This window comes from Lithobates pipiens, unplaced genomic scaffold (genome assembly GCF_037356315.1).
Source record: "Lithobates pipiens isolate NorthernLeopardFrog02 unplaced genomic scaffold, aLitPip1_a1.2 Scaffold_19, whole genome shotgun sequence".
Taxonomy (NCBI): Eukaryota; Metazoa; Chordata; class Amphibia; order Anura; family Ranidae; genus Lithobates; species Lithobates pipiens.
In genome coordinates this window covers 37,596,861-37,617,301 of record NW_027507764.1, presented here as the reverse complement: position 1 = coordinate 37,617,301, position 20,441 = coordinate 37,596,861, and positions in this window count along the sequence as shown.

Here is a 20,441-nt window from a genome sequence, read left to right as displayed (position 1 = left end):
CATCTTGGCCACGCCCCCGCGCCTTGCCTATTTAAACTCTCTTCTGACAGTGCTGCATTGCTGGATTATCGTCAGCTTCTCCTGTATACCTGTGTCCGTGATTTCTGCTATCTGATCTCCTATGTACCAACCTGGCTTGTTTGACCTGCTCCTGTTGATCTCCTGGCTCTTACTTCTGGCTTGCACCCAACATCCCTTTGTCTGCTTCCTGCATCTGATCCTTGGCTTATTGACTCCGAATACTCCGGTTTCCTGTTCTGGACTTGTGGCTCCGATCTTTGGCCTGATTTACTGTGTTTGACCCCTGGCCTGGCCTTGACTCTGCTACTGGACTTCTGTTTGTTCTTTTCTTGGACATCCCAAGTACGGTTGCCCCCAGAGACTTGCTCTACTCAGTTCCTGACACCAGCTACTACTACCAGGCAACCCGTGCTTCTGTGGGCACTGCAACCCTGTGTCCTCTTCAGGGTTGTGCTGCACTCGGCCACAAGGGGAGCCCTCTCAGCATCTCGGCCTCCTTCCAAGCCCGTGACACACTCTTAATTCCTGAAATGATTGAGACCCCTATAATCAATACAAGGTCTCAGTTCACCACGCTTCACAAAGAAGAAACCAACATCAGCAGGAGACGACGACTTGCGGATGAATCCTCAAGAAAGAGTGTCTGCAACATACTTTTCCATGGCCTTATCCTCTGAGACCATCAAAGGGTAAACCCGGCCACAAAGGTATGACACCAGGTCTAAGCTCAATTGTGCAATCATATGAGTACATAATTCAATGGCGTAATCAACAACAGTTCTCGTGCTCTGTTTGATAGACATAAGGCACTTGGCAGCAGAAGCGGAGCATGCGGAAATACCCTTTTAAAGGAAGCCACAAACTCGGGGTGACTCTGGACAACGGGTTTTCGCGTTTTCTATAGAAAGTTTGCCCAGGCCAAGGCTCTCTCAGAAAGCAAAGATGTCATGAAACCTACTTTGCTTCTGTCTGTGGGAAATGCCTGGGGCAGCATCTCAAAGTATATCTCAACCTGATTGAGAAACCTCTGCATTGAACTGGATAGCCTCCAAATTGCTGGGGAAGCGGAGCGGAACCAGACATACCTCTTATAGTTGTAGCGCCGGCTCCTGAAGAGCACGTGCTATGTGTTTTTCAAAATTTAAGGTTACACCTGAACTACAGTTTGGTTTGGGTACAATTGTAAAAATGTGGACTGCAGCATCAGTCTGACTGGACTATGAGATGTTCAGCCTGACCACAGGGGGCACTGTCTCTTCTGGCAGGCATGGAACCTTGGTCTGGTTAGGTGCTTAAGTTATTCTCTCTCGGAGCCCACCCAGTGGGAGTGGCGCTCTTGCTGTGCTTTCTGGGAGAGGGTATTTAGGATGCGGATGTCATCTGGTTCGTGGTTCTGGTCCAGAAGGATGCACTGACTTCATGGACCTGGTCCTCATGACCAGCCCCCAGGAAGGCTATGGCCTGGGGTGTGGATCCACCCAATCTTGCTGTTTTGGGGCTGGCTAGCCTAAGGCAAGGAAACTAAAGGAGGATTCTGAAGTCTTTGGGTGCCGTCTCCGGTTTGGGAGAGACCCAATGACTTCATGCTATCCAGGGGAGGACTCTTCAGAAGAAGACCACGTATGGGTTGGTTTCTTAGCAAGAGCCTGGAGGAGCTGAAGTACCCAAGTCCCGTGGATATCACCAATCTGGCTAAAAGATCCAGGTATCACACGAGTGTTCTACAAGTTTAGTTTTCCTATGTGTTCTACAACAACGTCTGTGGCAGAGACTTATCTTTGTATGTTCTACAACAACGTCTGTGGCAGAGACTTGTTCCTGAGTAGGCACCTTGTTGGCTGCTGGGCCTTGTGAGAGAGGGACTGTCCAACTTGAGTGAACATCCAGTTGCGAATGGCTATTCTCTGGATGCAGTCAAAGTAAGCAAGTTCTTCAACATTGACTTTGACACTAATGCTGCGTACACACGATCGGAATATTCGGTGGACTTAGTCCGGCAGACAAACCTCCAGACTTTGAAGCGGAGGTCCGCCGGACTTCAAAACTAGCGGACCTGCCAATGTTACCGGCCTCAAAATGTGAATTAAGAGAGCCGATGATTGTAGACGCGATGAGATAAGGTGATCAGCTTGGCGTGGACTGCAAAGAATCACACAAACAGCATGAGATATGACCACTGACTTTATGGCTGGAAGTAGTTTAATTTTTACATAACAATACATCTTTTACATTTTTATAGTCACATGTTTATAAACATTAACAATATATATAATACCGATTTTAACTAAAGTATTTTAAAACGTAGTTATAACAATGAACATTACTAAATTTTAATAACATATATATCCCTGTTATTCAGTGTTATAGATAATTATCTTTATCTCTCTGGTACACTTTAAGTGTTCAATAATCATACTAGCAATGCATTGCTTTAATACAAATATTTTCATGGTAGTACTCTTTTTTAACCACTGGATGGTGCACATTGCATGTCTGTATGATGCAATACATAAGCTTTACATACAATAGGTTTTTCTATATTAAATAACAGAAAACATGTGCTTCTATAAATCTATGCCATTTTCAATAAATCAGGTTTAAATATACCTATTTAGAAAGGTTTAGTGTTTATCATAGACATTTGTTCTGACTAATGCAGTATTTTCATGTTCTTATGCACTTTTCACTTGTTTCTGACACATGCTGTTCTAAACTTCTAATTACAGCAAAACTATAGCATAAAATCTGCTGAGACTTTTTCTGCATCTGCTCAAGATATTTCGGAATCTTTCTATCACAGGTTAATACAGATTAGGAACAATTTAGAGTACATACCTGCAAAGAATCACACAAACAGCATGAGATATGACCACTGACTTTATGGCTGGAAGTAGTTTCATTTCCAGTCACATGGTGTGTGGCCTTATATAGACTCTGTTTGTGTACCTTCTCTGCCATCTACTGGTTAATAATAGAATAGAAGGGACATGTTTAGAAATATAAAAAAAAAATGAATATGTACTTTGCTTTGGGGTGTCTGTTTTGTGACCATATAAACCCCAGTCCGTCACACCCACACACGACCGGACTTTTCCGGCGGACTAGGTGCGGCAGAAAAACCACCGGACTACGGCCGGACTTTTGAAATGAACGGACTTGCCTACACACGGAGGAAAGTCCGTTCATTTTGAACGTGGCTCCAGGTAGACGGGACTAGCGAAGGAAGTCAATGTCGCCGCCTTTGGCCACCCTGGCCGTTGGTTGTTGGGGTCTGCGGGCGTGGGGCTTATCGGAATCTGGGAGCCCCCTTTAATAAGGGGGCCCCCAGATACCGGCCCCCCACCCTTTGTGAATGAATATGGGGTACAACGTACCCCTACCCATTCACCTGGTGAAAAAAGTGTAAATAAAACACAATACAAGGTTTTAAAATTATTTATTGCACAGCTCCGGTGGTCTTCCATCTTGGGGGGTCTTCTCGCCGGACTTCTCTGCTATCTTCTGCTAGCACTTTTACTAGCGGAGGAGCTCGGCTTTCTTCTTCTTCGTCGCCGCCGCAGCCCGGGGATCTTCTTCCGACATCGGGAGTCTTGTCCCCCTCTTCGGGGTCTTGTCCCCCTCTTCGGGGTCTTGTCCCCCTCTTCGGTTCTTCTTGCCGGGCCTCCGCTTTCTTCTAGCTCCTTTACTAGCGGTGGCCCGGTATTCTGTCACCGCCGCCTCTTCTTCTGACTTCAGGGGTCTTGTCCCTCTCTCCGGTTCTTCTTGCCGGGCCTCCGCTTTCTTCTCCTAGCTCTTTTACTAGCGGTGGCCCGGTCTTCTGTCACCACTGTCGCCGCCTTCTCTTCTTCTTCCTTGAGATGTTGACTCGACGATGTCTCTGGCCGCAATGACAGGGACGCGTTGCACTGCGTCTTATATAGGGACAATGAGCGGGGTCACCGGGTGATGTCCCCGCCCCTTATGATGCCACAGTCCCAGCATCCTCCGGGATTTTTTCCAACAATATTTTTATCCAGAAAATTAAACCTTAAAGCGGAGGTCCACCCTAAAGTGGACCTTCCGCTCATCGGAACCCTCCCCCCCTCCGGTGCCACAATCGGCACCTTTCAGGGGGGAGGGGGGTGCAGTTACCTGGATAATCCAGGTAACTGCACCCACTTCCGGGACAGCTCTCTGCGGAAAGGGGCGTAACTTACGCCCCTTTCCGCAAGTGCCCGCCCGTTCCCGCAAGTGCCCCGCTGCCTGCTGGGAAACACACAGCTCCCAGAGGCAGCGGGGAGCGTCCTTATTGCGCAGCGCAATTCGCGCATGCGCAGTAGGGAACCGGGAAATGAAGCCGAAAAGGCTCCATTTCCTGATTCCCATACCCAAGATGGCGGCGGCAGGACCCGACAGACGACCTAGCGATCGGCTTCGGGTGCCGACATCGCGGGCGCGCTGGACAGGTAAGTGTCACTATTTTAAAGCTGCTGGCTTTTAAAAAAAAAAAAACGCGGAGTCCCGGTGGACTCCAGCTTTAAGGAAGGGAATGAAACTTAGGCTGTCATTTAGACCTGGTGGCTTCACAGTCTGCAATTCCCAGATCTATCCTGTTCTCGCTGTAAGACCATTTGGTCAAAATCGCCTTCCCTACTACTTTAGGGGACAGTATAAACAAATGGCAACAACCCTAACCTACAAAGAAAAATTCCCAGCTTACTTGCCAACCAGTCTGCAACAAACCAAATTATCCTGTCTAAAAGTTCACATTAAAATCAGTGATTTCATTTGCACAAATTTGCAAATATACGCGCAAGCTGCAGGGGCACTTCATGGCACCCTAGAGTACTGCAGTCCTAACTTTATACATTTTGAGAGTCTCCAAAGTTGGAGTACATATACTGCATATTTAATAATAGATAGATTGAGGGCAGGTATGCTTGGAGACTGGACACCCAGCAATATCACAATAGCAGCAAAGGTATTCAGCGTGTCCCCTAAACAATAAACCAACAGTACAAACAAATTTTGTAGTAAGGAGGAGCACATGGATGGGGGACAAATGTCAGAAAACAACAAAGAAAAATTCCCAGCTCACTTACCAACCAGCCTGCAACAAACCAAATTGTCCGGTGTAACAGTTCATATTAAAACCAAGTGTTTTAACATGAACTGTTAGAAAGGAAAATTTGGTTTGTTGCAGGCTGGTTGGTAATTTTACATTAACTACTTAAAGAGGAGGGCCGGTTAAAAAAAAAAAAAAATTAAAGTCAGCAGCTTCAAACACTGCAGCTGCTGACTTAATAAGCCAACTTACCTGTCCAGGGCGCCCGTGATGTCGGCGGCCCGAGGCCGACCTGTCCCTCGGCTCTCGGGTCCCGGCACCGCCATTCTTTCTAAGGGAAACAGGTAGTGGAGCCTTGCGGCTTTACTGCCCGTCTCCTACTTCGCATGCGCGAGTCGTGCAGCGTTTTTTGAATGGGACGCGCTGTGTTCTGGGACACACAGTTCCCAGAACACAGCACGACCCATTACCCAGAAGACAACGCGACGAGGAGAGAAGAAAGAAGATCTCTGCGGAGGAGGAAGAGGCAGTTTAGGATGATGTGCCTAGCAACAGGCATTTCTGGTAATTAAAAAAAAAAAATTTTTTCATTTTTTTTTTAAAAGATTTTTTTCAAATTTTGAATGTATTTTTTTTTTCAGAGTGGCCCTCCACTTTAAGGACCGCTTCCTCTACATATACGTCGGTATTTTGAAGAGGGATATCTCAGTAATGGCAGCAGCTGCTGCCACAACCGAGATATCCCTCTTTACAGGAGACGGTCCTGTGTGCAATGACGGTGGTCTCCGCGGTGGGTTCGCCGCAAGACGACCGTTATCGGCAGTGGGAGAGGTCCCACCCCCCCTCCCGCCGCTCTCCCACGCCCTCCGCCACTTACCGGAGCCGTCGGAAGTGTCGGAGGCGATTGGGTCCTGCACACTGCTGGGTATGGAGACGAGTGAGGCTAAGATGGCCCCCATTCGTCTCTATACCATAGGAGGGTGGAAGCGACGTCAAAACATCACTTCCGCCCATACCTCTAAAAGGTACATTTTTTTCAATGTCATTTTTTCAAATGACATTTTTTTTTTATCATTATTGCATAAGTCCATGCATAGTCCAAATGTGAGATGTGAGGACTTTTTGACCCCCATCTCATATTTAAGAGGACCTGTCATGCTTTTTTCTATTACAAGGGATGTTTACATTCCTTGTAATAGGAATAAAAGTGACACCATTTTTTTTTAAGTGTAAAAATAAATAAAATCAAGTAAAATAAATAAGAATTTTTTTTTCTTTTTTTAAAATACCTCGTCCCGACAAGCTTGCACACAGAATTGAACTCATACGTGAGTAGCGCCCACATATCGGTAGTCAAACCACACACGTGAGGTATCGCCGCGATCGGTAGAGCGAGAGCAATAATTCTAGCCCTAGACCTTTTCTGTAACACAAAACATGCAACCTGTAGAATTTTTTAAACGTCGCCTATTGAGATTTTTGAGGGTAAAAGTTTGACGCCACTCCACGAGCGGGAGCAATTTTGAAGCATGAGATGTTGGGTATCAATTTACTCAGCGTAACATTATCTTTCACAATATAAAAAAAATTGGCCCAATTTTGTCTTATTTTTTTATTTAAAAAAAATGTTTTTTCCCAAAAAAGTGCGTTTGTAAGACCGCTGCGCAAATACGGTGTGAAAAAAAGTATTGCAATGACCCCCATTTTATTCTCTAGGGTGTTAGAGAAAAACAATATATAATATTTAGGGGTTCTAAGTAATTTTCTAGCAAAAAAAAAACTGTTTTAAACATGTAAACACCAAATCTGAAAAAGAGGCCTGGTCCTTAAGTGTTTAATTTTGCATCACATATATTGGATCCATCCACCTGTGAAGACGTTATAAACTTTGCACTTTATATACATCATGTGAAAAACATGCAAAAAAAGTGCATTAGAAGCCTTGGACTTTGTATAGCAGAAATAAAATATAAAGAATCAAAAGAAATAAATGAAAGGGCACAAACGTGCCAACTTTATTGGTCACACATAGTAGAGAATATATATTAAATATAAACACGATATAAAAATATCCGATGACAGTACATCAATGGATCAACATAATAAATGAACAATTTTATGTAGAACAGGTTTTAAATTTTTCCACCGGAACTCCGCCGGACCCAGTTCCTACCGAGAAATCCGTTCGTGTGTATGCTAGTCCGACGGACAAAAACTGATGCGAGGGCAGCTATTGGCTACTGGCTATGAACTTCCTTATTCTAGTCCGGTCGTACGTCATCACGTTCGAATCCGTCGGACTTTGGTGTGATTATGTGTGGCCAAGTCTGTTCATTGGGAAAGTCCGTCAGAAATCCGTCAGAACTCTGCCGAAAGTCCGTCGGACCAAGTCACTCGAAAAGTTCAGTCGTGTGTACGCGGCATTAGACATATACCCAACACGTTTTGGAGATTATTTTTGCATTGGTATACATTTTCCTTCTTCAGGGGTAATATTTAGATTGGGTGGTTATGTTCATATCTGTAACAGAAATATAGAGAAATATATAGTAATATTCATCTGACATAAAAAAAAAAAAAAAAAAAAAAATATATATATATATATATATATATATATATATATATATATATATATATATATATATATATATAGTCAGCAAATTTATATGAGTAATACAGAGACATAGCCAAAAGTACTTACATATAATAGATTCACTGCAGAATAGCCTAAGATAGAAAACACTTCTGTGCCCTTTCATTTATTTCTTCTTGATTCTCTATATCTTATTTCTGCCATACAAAGTCCAAGAGGGCATCTTCTAATGCACTTTTGTGCATGTTCTTCACATGATGCTATGTAGGATGTTGGAAGCAATAACACACTATTCAATTTCTCAATATTCTTTTTTTCCACTTTATACACATATTTTTTAGAGGATTATTTTTAGCCTCATTTCACATTTAGTGATTGAGTCGTTCTTTCTTATAATTTTTTTTCATGTATTGAGATATACTGTGGACATTTTTTTGCTTATTTTGCACATCGATATATATATTTATCACTTTATTTATCACCTATTTTACTTGGATACACATTTTATGGGTTTCACTTTTTATAAGCTGGGATTTATACCTATATTTATAATCTAAGCCCTTGTACACACGGTTGGACATTCCGACAACAAAATCCGTCGGATTTTGTCCAACAGATTTTGTCCGAAACTGGTGTTACACACGGTCGGACAAAGTTGACGGAAAATCCCATCGTACGTAACGTGATGACGTAATTTCGTTACGTAACGGGACTATGTTCAGGCTAGTAGCCAATAGCTTTGGTCTAGGAATTTGATCTGAGCATGCGCGGCACTTTGTCCGATCGGAATTCTCTACACACAATCGGACAAAGTCTGATCGGATCATGTTGTCGGAAAGTTTTATAGCCCAGCTCTAAAACTTTGTCCGTCAGATATTCCGATGGAAACAGTCCGATGGAGCACACACACAGTCGGATTATACGACAACACGGTCCGATCGGATATTTTCCGTCGGAATGTCCGACCGTGTGTACAAGGGCTTAGTGTATTTTCTGCGCAAGATCACTTTAGAGTTTACATGTTTTTGGTGTTTTGTGATATACTTTAAGTTTTGCTGCATCTATTACACTTTATATTATTCGTCACTAGCTACATTTACTATTTACTCATAGTAGCCCGAGGGACATTTGCCCTTTTGGATGGTAAGTGCGCTGGGAATTTTTCTTTGTTGTACCTTTGGGGATAATTTCCAAGACCCAAAACTTTAAAAAAGGAACATTGCTATTATGTCCCAGGCAAAAGTGCTTGGTGAGTGGAGATTTCAGGTGGTAGTTAGAGATCTTGCAGATGTGGTCCTGTAAATGTCTATGTACAGTTTTGACAGTCTTACCAACGTATACGGACCCACAGGCATAAGTAATGACATACGCCACTCCTACAGTATTAAAATCAGCATTCTGTTTGCATCTGAGGGTCCTTCCCATTGACAGGGTCACGGCATACCCCTCAACCATAAACTGACAGAACTGACAGAACCCACAGAATGCCACCATCCACCACATACCGATTAGGTCTCCAGGTAAAAGTCACTATGTATCAATAGGCCACCTAGAGAGCATGCTCTCTTGAACACAAACTGCAGACCTGTCGTTATAAATTTACTCACAGTGTCATCATTCACTAAGGCCGCGTACACACGGGCGGATTGTCTGCCCAACTAAGTTCGGCAGACAATCTGACAGACAGTCCGTTCAAAATTAGCATGAACGGACTTGACCACACACGATGAGCAGACAGTCCGCTGAAAGCGTGCGTGATGACGTGTACAGCACATACAACGGGACTAGAAAAACGACGCCCTATACACTGCAATGCAACCTTTGGCCGTGTAAACCCTTTCTAAGCATGCGCCATACTTAGTCCGTCCAACTTGCCTACACACGAGCGGACTGTCCGCTGAAACCAAGTTTGGACGGACAAAACCAAGCTTGAACGGACTGTCTTACGGAAATTCCGTAAGACTTTGTTCGTCAGACTGTCCGCTGAAAAAGTCCGCTGAAGCCCACACACGAGCGGATTGTCCGCTGAAACACTGTGCCTAACAAATACCAGTGTGCTGTACAAATTTTCTTCTTAACCCAGGCTGTAAGGTCAGCATATTCAAGTTTCAATCTAGTGACCTGTTGAGTATCCGACGTTTGCGTTTTCTGACCCAAAATAAAGCCTCTTTGTCACTATCACTCTGCTCTCTGAGCTGAAACCAGTTACTTTTGCCTATACCCCGTCTCAGAATCTTCCATTCCCTTCCCTGCTCGAAAACCCACCCATCCAATCTGAACAATTCTGTCAAATATTGACCCATAAGGATGCTCCGGAATAATGTCACTGGGTGCAAGCCATGGGTTTCATAAAAAGTTTTGTTTTTACAGTGTGAACATCCCCTAGTTGGACTATTAGATTTAAAAATATGACCTGATTAAGGTAATACTCACTTGTAAATTTCAGGTTATAATGATTCACTGCCAGACTGTCAACAAAAAATGAAGACCTCGTCGATGTACCTAAACCAGGAAGGATTTCGGGCTGGAGGCTGGACGATTGAAGGAAAGATTCCTGAGCTAGAGGCATAAGCAAAATTGGCTGAGTTTCAGGAGTTCAGCCTATCTGTCATGCGGGTATGGAGATCGAGATGCTTAGAGGACTCTCCTTGCGGCTAAGTGCAGCGCGCCCCTGGAGTTGGAAACAGGGAGCGCAGTGCTCAAAGAAGCACGGTTGGCCAGGTGCTTGTTTGCAGTCAGATGAACTTAGTCACTGAGGGATGACTGAAGCAGGCTGGGCTGAACTTGCTGTGCTTGGCAAGCAGAGAAACCAGGAGCCAGGCCCGAGGTCACACATGGATAACTCAGTCCAGCGCTTAAACAGGAGTGAGCCAAAGTCATACACGGGAGACAGGAACAAGCAGAGTCCAGATGCAAGCCAAAGGTCAAACCGGGAAATCAGGAACAGAAACAGGGTCCAGATGTAAGCCAAGGGTCAAACTGGGAGATCAGGAAGCGAAGTTAAGGCAAGCCGGGTTGACAACGGGCAATCACAGATCAGGAAACAGGGTCACAAGGCACACAGGAAAGCTGAGATAATGTCCTGTTGTAAATGGCTGGCTTAAATAGGGCCGTTGGCACCAGCATCTCTCACGCCACGTGCTCCGGTGTGGGCCAGTGCGCGTTGATGCTCCTGGCGTGCTCCTGCACGTCTCAGAACCCTCTGTGAGCGTCCATGTAGGTTCTGGGCAACATTGCCAATTCTGTGACGGCCAGGTCCCTGACAGTGCCCCCCCAAGGGGCAGCCTCCTGGATGCCCAACCTAGACCATCTCTCTGGGTGCCTGTTGCGGAAGTTCTGTAATAGTCTCAGAGAATGTATGTTATCCACCAGTTCCCAGGAATTTTCCTCTGAAGAATACCCTTTCTATTTAACAAGAAATCGAGTTTGCCTACCTCTCTTCCGGCAGTCCAGGATAGCTTCCAGTTCGTATTCCGTTTTGTTACCTATAGTAACTGGTGAAGGTGGCAACTCTTCTCTCCCTGGAAATGGACTTGGCAAAGTTGGTTTCAGCAGAGAGACGTGGAACTCTGGATGGAACTTGTAAGAGGCCAGCAAAACAAGTTCGAAAGCCACAGGGTTCACTTCCCTTTTGATCTCAATGCACCCACAAACCTTGAACCTAGCTTTCTGGAAGGACAAGAAAGTCTGAGGTTAATAGAGGACAGCCATACCTTGTCTGCCACCTTATAGATGGGGTTCCCTCTCCTTCTTTAGTCATATTTCCTCTTGATGTCTTCTTGGGCCTTTCACATGGTTTCTTATGCCCCGTACGCAGGAGCGGACTTTTCGACATCAAAGGTCCAACGGAACGATTCCGGCGGACTATTCGATCGTGTGTGGGCTGCAGCGGACTTTTGATTTGCAAAAATCGGACAGACTTTAGAAATGGAACATGTTTCAAATTTTTCCACCAGAACTCCGCCGGATCCAGTTCCTATCGAAAAATCCGCTCGTCTGTATGCTAGTCCGACGGACAAACAGCGACGTTAGGGCAGCTATTGGCTACTGGCTTCAAACTTCCTTATTCTAGTCCGGTCGCACGTCATCACGTTCAAATCCGCCGGACTTTAGTGTGATTGTGTGTGGCCAAGTTCATTCATTCGCAAAGTCCGTCAGAACTCGTCGAAAGTCCGTCAGAAAGACTGTCGGACCTAGTCCGTTGAAAAGTCTGCTTGTGTGTACGCGGCATTAGAGAACATGGATGTTGGTTTGGAGAAAGCTCATTCTGTCCTGAACAGCTCGTACAGGAGATTCACTAATGGTGTTGGGTAGGGCCGCGTACACACGGGCGGACTGTTCGCCCAACTTTGTCCGCTGAACAGTGTTTCAGCGGACAATCCGCTTGTGTGTGGGCTTCAGCGGACAGTTTCAGCGGACAGTTTCAGCGGACAGTTTCAGCGGACAGTCTGACGAACAAAGTTTTTCGGAACTTCCGTAAGACAGTCCGCTGAAACTTGGTTTTGTCCGTCCAAACTTGGTTTCAGCGGACAGTCCGCTCGTGTGTAGGCAAGTTGGACGGACTAAGTATCGTGCATACTCAGAAAGGGTTTACACGGCCGAAGGTTGCATTGCAGTGTATAGGACGTCATTTTTCTAGTCCCGTCGTACGTGCCGTTCACGTCATCGCGCACGCTTTCAGTGGACTGTTCGTTCATCGTGTGTGGTCAAGTCCGTTCATTCAAATTTTGAGCGGACTGTTTGTCGGATTGTTTGACGAACAAAGTTGGGCGAACAGTCCGCCCGTGTGTACGCGGCCTAGGAAGGAAGGGTGGAAGCCATAGTTCCCCAAAAAGGTGACTGGTTGGTGGCTGTGTGTACGGCGTTGTTATAGGCGAACTCAGCGCAAGGCAGCAAGGAGGCCCAGTCATCTTGGGAGTATGAGCAGAAGCACCGCAGATATTGCTCCAAGGTTTAGTTTGTTCTCTCCGTCTGGCCATTACTCTAAGCATGATAAGCAGAAGAGAGCCATACCTCAATTAACAGGATCTTGCAACGGTTCCTCCAGAAACCAGAGGTGAATTGAACCCCTCTATCAGAGAAAATATTATCAGGTAGTCCATGTAATCTGACTATTTCCTTGATAAAAATTCTTGCCGTGTCCATGGCAGAAGGTGTACCAAGCATGGGTAGGAAGTGAGCCATTTTTGATAGTTGGTCCGCTACTACCAGGATCGTTGTGACATTTTCTGATGGAGGGAGATCAACTATAAAGTCCATAGAGATATTTTTCCAGTGTTGCTCTGGGACTGGTAAGGGTCTTAACAGACCCCAAGACTTTGTATTGGAACCCTTGTTATGTTGACAAATCAGACATGAATCAAAATACTTGTTGCAGTCCGATTTTAGGGAAGGCCACCACAGGTATCGCTGGACGAGGTTAATCATCTTCTGGACCCCAAAATGCATGGCCAGCTGGTAATCATGGAATTTTTTTAAGGCTTGCAATCTGATTTCCTGAGGAACAAACATTTTGTCCTGATGCCACAGGAACCCTTCATGAATCCTTAAGGTTGAAATTCGTGGCTCTGTGCATTGGCGGGAGGCTTGTACAATAGATGCTTTAGGTCTGGTTGAATTAATAGAATGCTTTGAGTGGACAGGGTTATGCCAGGAGTGGTTTCTTCAGGGGTGTCTGGGAACATTCGAGACAGAGCATTGGCCTTTCCATTCTTGGATCCGGAACCATAAGAGATAAGAAAATGAAATCTCGAGAAGAATAATGCCCACAGCGCTGGACATGGTCTCAGATGTCTGGCAGTCCTTAGATACTCTAAATTCTTATGATCAGTAAAGATCATGATGGGATGTGCTGCACCTTCAAGCAAATATCTCCATTCCCCCAAACCATTTTTAATGGCCAAAAGCTCCCGATCTTGGACATCATCATTTCTTTCCATTTGAGTCATTTTTTGTGAGGAAAAGGCTACCGGATGTAGCAATGATTTGGGATGATTTGGGAAAGAACAGCTCCTGTGGCCACTTCCAATGCGTTGACTTCCAGAACAATGGGTAATGCAGCGTCAGGGTGCTGAAGAACTGTTGCTGAAACAAACACAAAAGCTGTCTGAGCCTCCGGGGATAAGTGGAATCTGGAATGCAAATGGGTTAGTTGGGTAATGGGTGCTATAATGGCTGAAAAGTTTTTAATAAATATTCTGTAGAAGTTTGAAAAACCGATAAATCTTTGAACACCCTTCTTGTCTGAGGGAGCAGGCCATTCAAGGATCGCTTTCACTTTTTGGGGATCCATGGCCACTCCCCTAGTAGAGATGACAAGTCCCAGGAACTGGATTGACTGGATTGACTCTTTTTCAAAGTCAGCTTTCATGTACAGTCCATGCGTTCTTAAAATAGCACCTTCTTCATATGGACTCAATGAATTTCCAGGGTGGCTGAGAAAACAAGGATATCATCCAGATATCATCCACAATGATGAAGTGGTCAAGATAGTCTCGAGAAATATTGTTCACAAAATTCTGGAATGTGGCTGGAGCATTACAAACGGCATCACCAAATATTCAAAGTGTCTGAAACGAGTTTGGAATGCCGTCTTCCACTGATCCCCCTCACGAATACGAACCAAATTATAAGCACCCCGTAAGTCCAGTTTAGAGAAGACTCGTTAGAATGGAATCGTTAGAAGAGTTTTGGGATGAGGGAAAGTGGATAGCGATTTTGGATTGTAATTTTATTCAGCTCTCTATAGTCTACACAGGTGTAACATTGTATCCTTCTTTTCGACAAAGAACATGCCAGCACCTGCAGGGGATGAAGAAGGGCGAATAAACCCCTTTTCCAGGTTTTCATTGATATACTGTTGTAAAGTCTCAAGTTCAGTCTCTGACATAGGAAAAATACGACCAAAGGGAATTTCAGAGCATAGAAGCAATTCAATAGGGCAGTCGTAGGGATGATGGGGTGGAAGGGAGTTAGCTCCTTTCTTGTTGAATACATACAGAAATTCTTGATAGTCAGAGGGTATACATGGGTTGGTACTAGAAACAGATTGCAGGGTTAGGCAGCCGGTGATGTTTTTAGCACTAGGGGCAAGGCCGGACAGCCGCCGGCCTATCATTTTGATATTTTGCACTCTTTGTTCTTGCAGACGGCCGCAGTTTGTTCATCTGAGTTTGAGACATTGTTATTTTGGGCGGCATTTGTATTGGCATTTTATGGAGACCTCAGGGTGGGGGAGTTGGCCAGAACTTCAAAGGTGGCTCACAGGGGCATATTGGTGGGTGACGTCTGCTGTGACGGCTAGTCGGTCAGGCTGTTCATCCACCGTTCAAAGATGGATGAAGCCGGCAGGGGGCTCACATTGATTTGTGCCAAATACAGGGCTCACTCACATGCCCGGTGAAGGCGGTACCCAGCAGTGGCTGCTTCTTTTCTGGTGCATTCGGATGGTATGGCTTTATCTAATATATCGGTACTACGGTGCTGCCTCTTGGCTGCCGGTATCGAGGCCAGCAATTTTTCATCACCTTCTTTTAGGATCAGGGCAGACACTGAGGCGGCCTGGTGGGGTTTGGACAGTGCAGTGGTCAAGCGTATTGGCAGGTGGGAATCTGATAGATTCAAGATCTACGTCCACCCTCATTTGATTTAATACGGGTGTGGTTTTAAAGAAAAAAAAAAAAAGAAAAGTAAGGAGGGGCATCCTGTGTTTTTTCAGTATGTATCTAATTTTCCATTTCTTTATTGTGTAATAGTGGTGGTAAGATGGTGATGGGTGTGTGTGTGCGCTATGTTTAATTTTTTCTTTCAGATCCTACTTGCCTTGTTTGGATCCTGGGCATCCATTCTTTTGTACACTGATGGGCAAAGAGGGCTGATGTCAGGCCTAATGACCGACAGCTGGGTTCCCGAGAGCAAAGGCCAGCAACCGATGGATTGGTATTCTGGGGATGTTATGGAGCAGGGTGGTCCCAGAGGTTAACAAGATCTCCAGATGGGATAGGCCCTCAGATGTATTGGTCATACATGCAGGTGGTAATGACCAGGGGGTTCAGTCTACTAGGCACCTTTTACGGGATGTTAAATTTGATGTGCTGTGACTGCAAGCAGCATTCCCACACACGGTGGTGGTATGGTCAGAGATGGTGGCCCGCACTACCTGACATCTTGCCAGGTTGGTGGCGAAGATCAACAGGGCATGGTTTAAGGCCAATAAAGAGGTTGGGAGGTTTATTGTAAGAAATCAGGGTGTGGTGGTCAGGCATAAGGAGCTTGAGTTTGAGACGTGGAGATATCTCCACAGGGATGGAGTCCACCTTAATGAGGTGGGTACGGACCTATGGTCATTAGGTCTACAGGATGGGATACAGCAAGCAGTACGTTGTTGGCGGGGCACAAAGGTGTGAGGCTTCAAACTTTGCACTGTGGCGGTTGAGTCTTTGGAGGCATTTGGAAGTAAACTGATGGAAATAAAGGATCGGGACACATCTGAGGTATGGGGCCCCGGTGAATGCCAGTTATGTGGTTAACTGGGAGTGTGTCGTATATTTGCTAAAGGTGGTTCATCCCCGAGTCGGTGCTGTGTGACAGGGACCATGGATATGGTTAAGCAGATACAAGGTAAAGAGTTGGATACGTAGTGCCTCCAAGGATTGGCAACCAAAAGTTTTTATTTTAATAATGTTTATTGAAGATTTGCATCAGAACATAAAAGATAAACAATCCTCAATACAGACAAGCTAAATCCACCCGTACATAGGCAAAGCCGAGCTAGACATACATGGATCTAGACCAGAATATAACAAAACCAATCTATGAAGCCAACAGGAAGTGCATTGACATAACATTGGTAATATCTTGAACCCATAACAACAAGTTCAGCCCCCGAGAGGGAGTACGTCTAGTCAAAGCACACGAGCCACAGATCCCCTGGCGCCCCAAACGGGATCAAGCTGCAGACCAGGGGCTAGGCCCGTCCGCCAAGACCAGGGCACTCCCCACCCATCCCTACAAAGTTCAATTATCTGAGATGTCTAAAGGAATTTTGGGCCAATAACCAGCCCAGATCATTGCTGCCATCTCTAGTAGAACCCCATGCGGGGCACATCCCAATACACCAAGGGAGGTGAAGAAGAAGAGAAGAGAGAAAACGTGTGAAAAAAGGAAGGGGGGAGAGGAGAAAGAGAGGTAATGTAAAAGGCTGAATCAAGTGTTACCTGCCCTAGAAGCCAATGTACCAGGCTGCACTCCTGGAATAAGAGAAACATTGCACAACGTCGCCCATGGTTCCCAGATCAACCGGAATCTCTCCGTTTTGTCGTGCCACTTGGCCACTACTTGTTCTTGCACCATAATCCATGTTACCTTAGATCTAAACATCTTATAGGAAACCGTGTGTTTCTTCCAGGCCTTAGCTATCGTAATTTTAGCCCCAAGAAAAACAAAAAACGCCAATTGCTGTAAATGTTTGGATAGAGCCGGGACGAAAAGATTTAGTAAGGCGAAACTGGGGTGTGGTAGTAAGGTAGTCCCCGTAATGGAACTAACCGTACAAAATACTTTCCACCAAAAGGAGCGGATGCGTGGACAGGACCACCAGACATGAAACATATCTCCTCCCAGACCACAACCTCTGAAGCACACTGGCGAGGAACCCGGAAAAATTTTTGCCAGCCTGGAAGGAACATAGTACCATCTAAACAGGACTTTAATACCTGCCTCAATTACAGAAACATTAAGTATACCTTTGTGAGCTCCCATCGAGGCCCCAAACCACTGTTTCGATTCCCATGAGCAGCCCAAATCAGCTTCCCATGCGAGAGCATAAGGGGGCTTGTTGTCCTTCCCCATAAGAGCCGCGTAGATCAGGGAGATGCCCCCCCCTCTGGTCCGTGGCCTGGGCACACCATTGCTCATATTGCGTTATAAAAGGAGGAAGAGGTTTAGAAGTCCAAATGGAATTCAAATAGTGGGAGAGTTGTGTAAATCTGAATATTTCCGAATCGGGCATATCTAGTTTCTTTTTGTAATGTGATAAAGAAAGAGGGCCGGAAGGGGAAAAGAAATGTCCAATTCTGTATAACCCCTTATCCGTCCACCATTTAAAGGCTTCTATATTTTCCAACGGGGGAAAATCCCCATTATGAAAAACGTGTGTTAGCGGTTTCAGTGGGGAGATCAACGAGTCCCATTTGAATAGGTTGGAGCTAAGCGCCAATGAATGCGAAAGGGTGGGAGCCAGAATCGCAGGTCTGCGTTTGGGGTTGCAACCCGTCAGGAAATCTATTGTGTGGTGGGGAATAGATTGCCGTTCCATCAATAACCAGTCCGGTTTTACAGAACCAGAGAAAGCCATTGATATCTGGGCCAGTTGTGCCGCTGGATAATAACCCCACAAATTGGGAAGACCCAACCCCCCTTGAGATTTCAATCGGTAGAGTGTGGCTGAGGAGCACCTATAGCCTTTTTTCCCCCCAGACAAACCTCACGATGTCCGTTTGTAGTTTGTCAAGGAATGTTTTGGGGACTGGAATTGGGAGTGAACAGAACAAGTACAATAAACGCGGTAGAAGTGTCATTTTCACCGCATTAATCCTACCCAGCCAGGAGATGCCACAACCGGACCAGCGAACTAAATCCTCTCTGCATTTTTGCGCCATGTAGGGATAGTTAGCTTTGAATAATGTGTGTATATCGGAAGTGAGTTTGATTCCTAAGTATGGAAGCTGGGATTGTGCCCATGAGAAGGTAAAATTATTCGAAAGTTGTGATAGCATATCTGTGGAGAGCGTAACATTCAGGGCTAAAGATTTCTCCATATTGACCCGGAGTCCCGAAATCTTACTAAAATCTAATAAAGTCCGGTTAATGATGGGCATGGAGGTCAGGGGCGAAGTGACAAAAAGAAGGAGGTCGTCCGCATAAAGGGCGCATTTATGTTCGCAGGACCCACACATGACCCCCCTAATGTCGGGGTTAGAACGTAAAGCAATGGCTAAAGTTTCTATGGCTATGGCAAAAAGAAGCGGAGATAGTGGGCACCCCTGTCTAGTCCCCCTACCAATACCGAACGTGTTAGAATATCTGCCCAACAGACGCACCTGAGCCGAAGGATTAGAATAAAGTGCCGATATAAGATTAAGAAAGTATTTTCTGCACCCCCATCTCTCCAGAATATCCGTAAGGTACGACCAATCAATAGAGTCAAAGGCCTTATGAAGGTCAATGGACAGCAGAAACCCCTGTTGCGGGGAACCCCCGTCCCATTGTGCCTTTAGGAGTGAAATAATATCAACTGCGCGCCTAATCTGGTCTGGTCCTTGTCTCCCAGGGATGAACCCCACCTGATCTTTGTGGATATACCGGGAGATAAAGCTTGTTCGCCAGTATTTTCGTCATTATCTTAATGTCATTATTGATAAGCGAAATAGGCCTAAAATTGCCTACCACGCTGGCATCTTTGCCAGGTTTTGGAATCACCGAGATAAATGCTGAGTTCATGTCCGGAAGCATGGTGGCTCCATCCCTGAGAGAGTTAAACATTTTCACAAGATAAGGAGCCAGAGAAGGGCCAAACTTCTTATAATAACCATTGGAGAATCCGTCCGGACCCGGGGCAGAACCCACTGAAAGCGTTTTGATAGTGTCAAGTACTTCTGCCTGAGTGAACGGATCCTCCATAAGATCCCTGTGATCCTCTGAGAGCTTGGGCAGTGGGAGAACATTCAGGAGCCTCTCTCGAGCACCCTTGGAGGGACTAGGCCCCTGCTTGTATAAGTCCGAGTAGAACCTCAAAAAAGTGTCCATGACTTTAACAGGATTCTGAGAGAGGTCCCCTGAGTAAACCCTGATTTTAGGGAAAGACTGAGATCGTGGCTTGGGGGTCAGTTTTACTGCTAAGCGTGAGCCCACCCTGTCTTTTTGTGCATAGAATTTAGCCCCCGTCCAAGTAAGATGTTGAGCAGCCGCTGTAGTTAAGGACATATTCAGTCGGGCCTTGACCTCGTCTAGTTTGGCTAAGGAATCTGCCGTAGGGCGCTGTTTGTGTGTTTTAGCTAGTGAACGGAACTCCTCCATGAGTTTGATAGTGTCAGCCCGGTGTTGTGCTTTGAGATTAGAGGACAACTGTATCAATTTGCCCCTCATTACAGTTTTATGTGCGGCCCACAAAGTAACCGGCATTACCTCCCCGGTATCATTCAACTCAAAGTATTCTCGAATAGCAGCCTCCAACACTGCGCTATGTGCAGGATCGCTCAAAATGGATTCCCGGAGACGCCAACATGGGCGGCTCCCGGAGCCCAAAGGTCTCCTGGACACTACAACCACCATGGAGTGGTCCGATAAGGACGAGTCCAAGATCCTTGCAGTAACCAACAAAGGGACCGTCTGGGGTTTCGTAAAAATGTGATCTATTCTGGCATAGGTGTGGTGTGGCGCCGAAAAATGTGTATAATCCTTCGCCCGAGGATTCATCTCCCGCCAGGAGTCAATCAGACCACCTGAGTGGAGCATGCGGGCAATGCTAATGCTCTGTTTCGATGGACGCTTGGGTTTTGACCCACCAGATCCCGATTTATCCAGAGAAAAGTCAAATGCTACATTCGAGTCACCTCCAATAAACACCGTGCCCTGAAGACGGTTCTGTAGCTTCCCCAGCATGGATGCAAAAAAGGAGCCTTGGCCCTTATTGGGTGCATAATAGGAAACAAAAGTGTAGCATTCCCCATCTATGTGTCCCGAAACCAGAATATATCGACCCTGGGGGTCCTGAACAATCTCAGG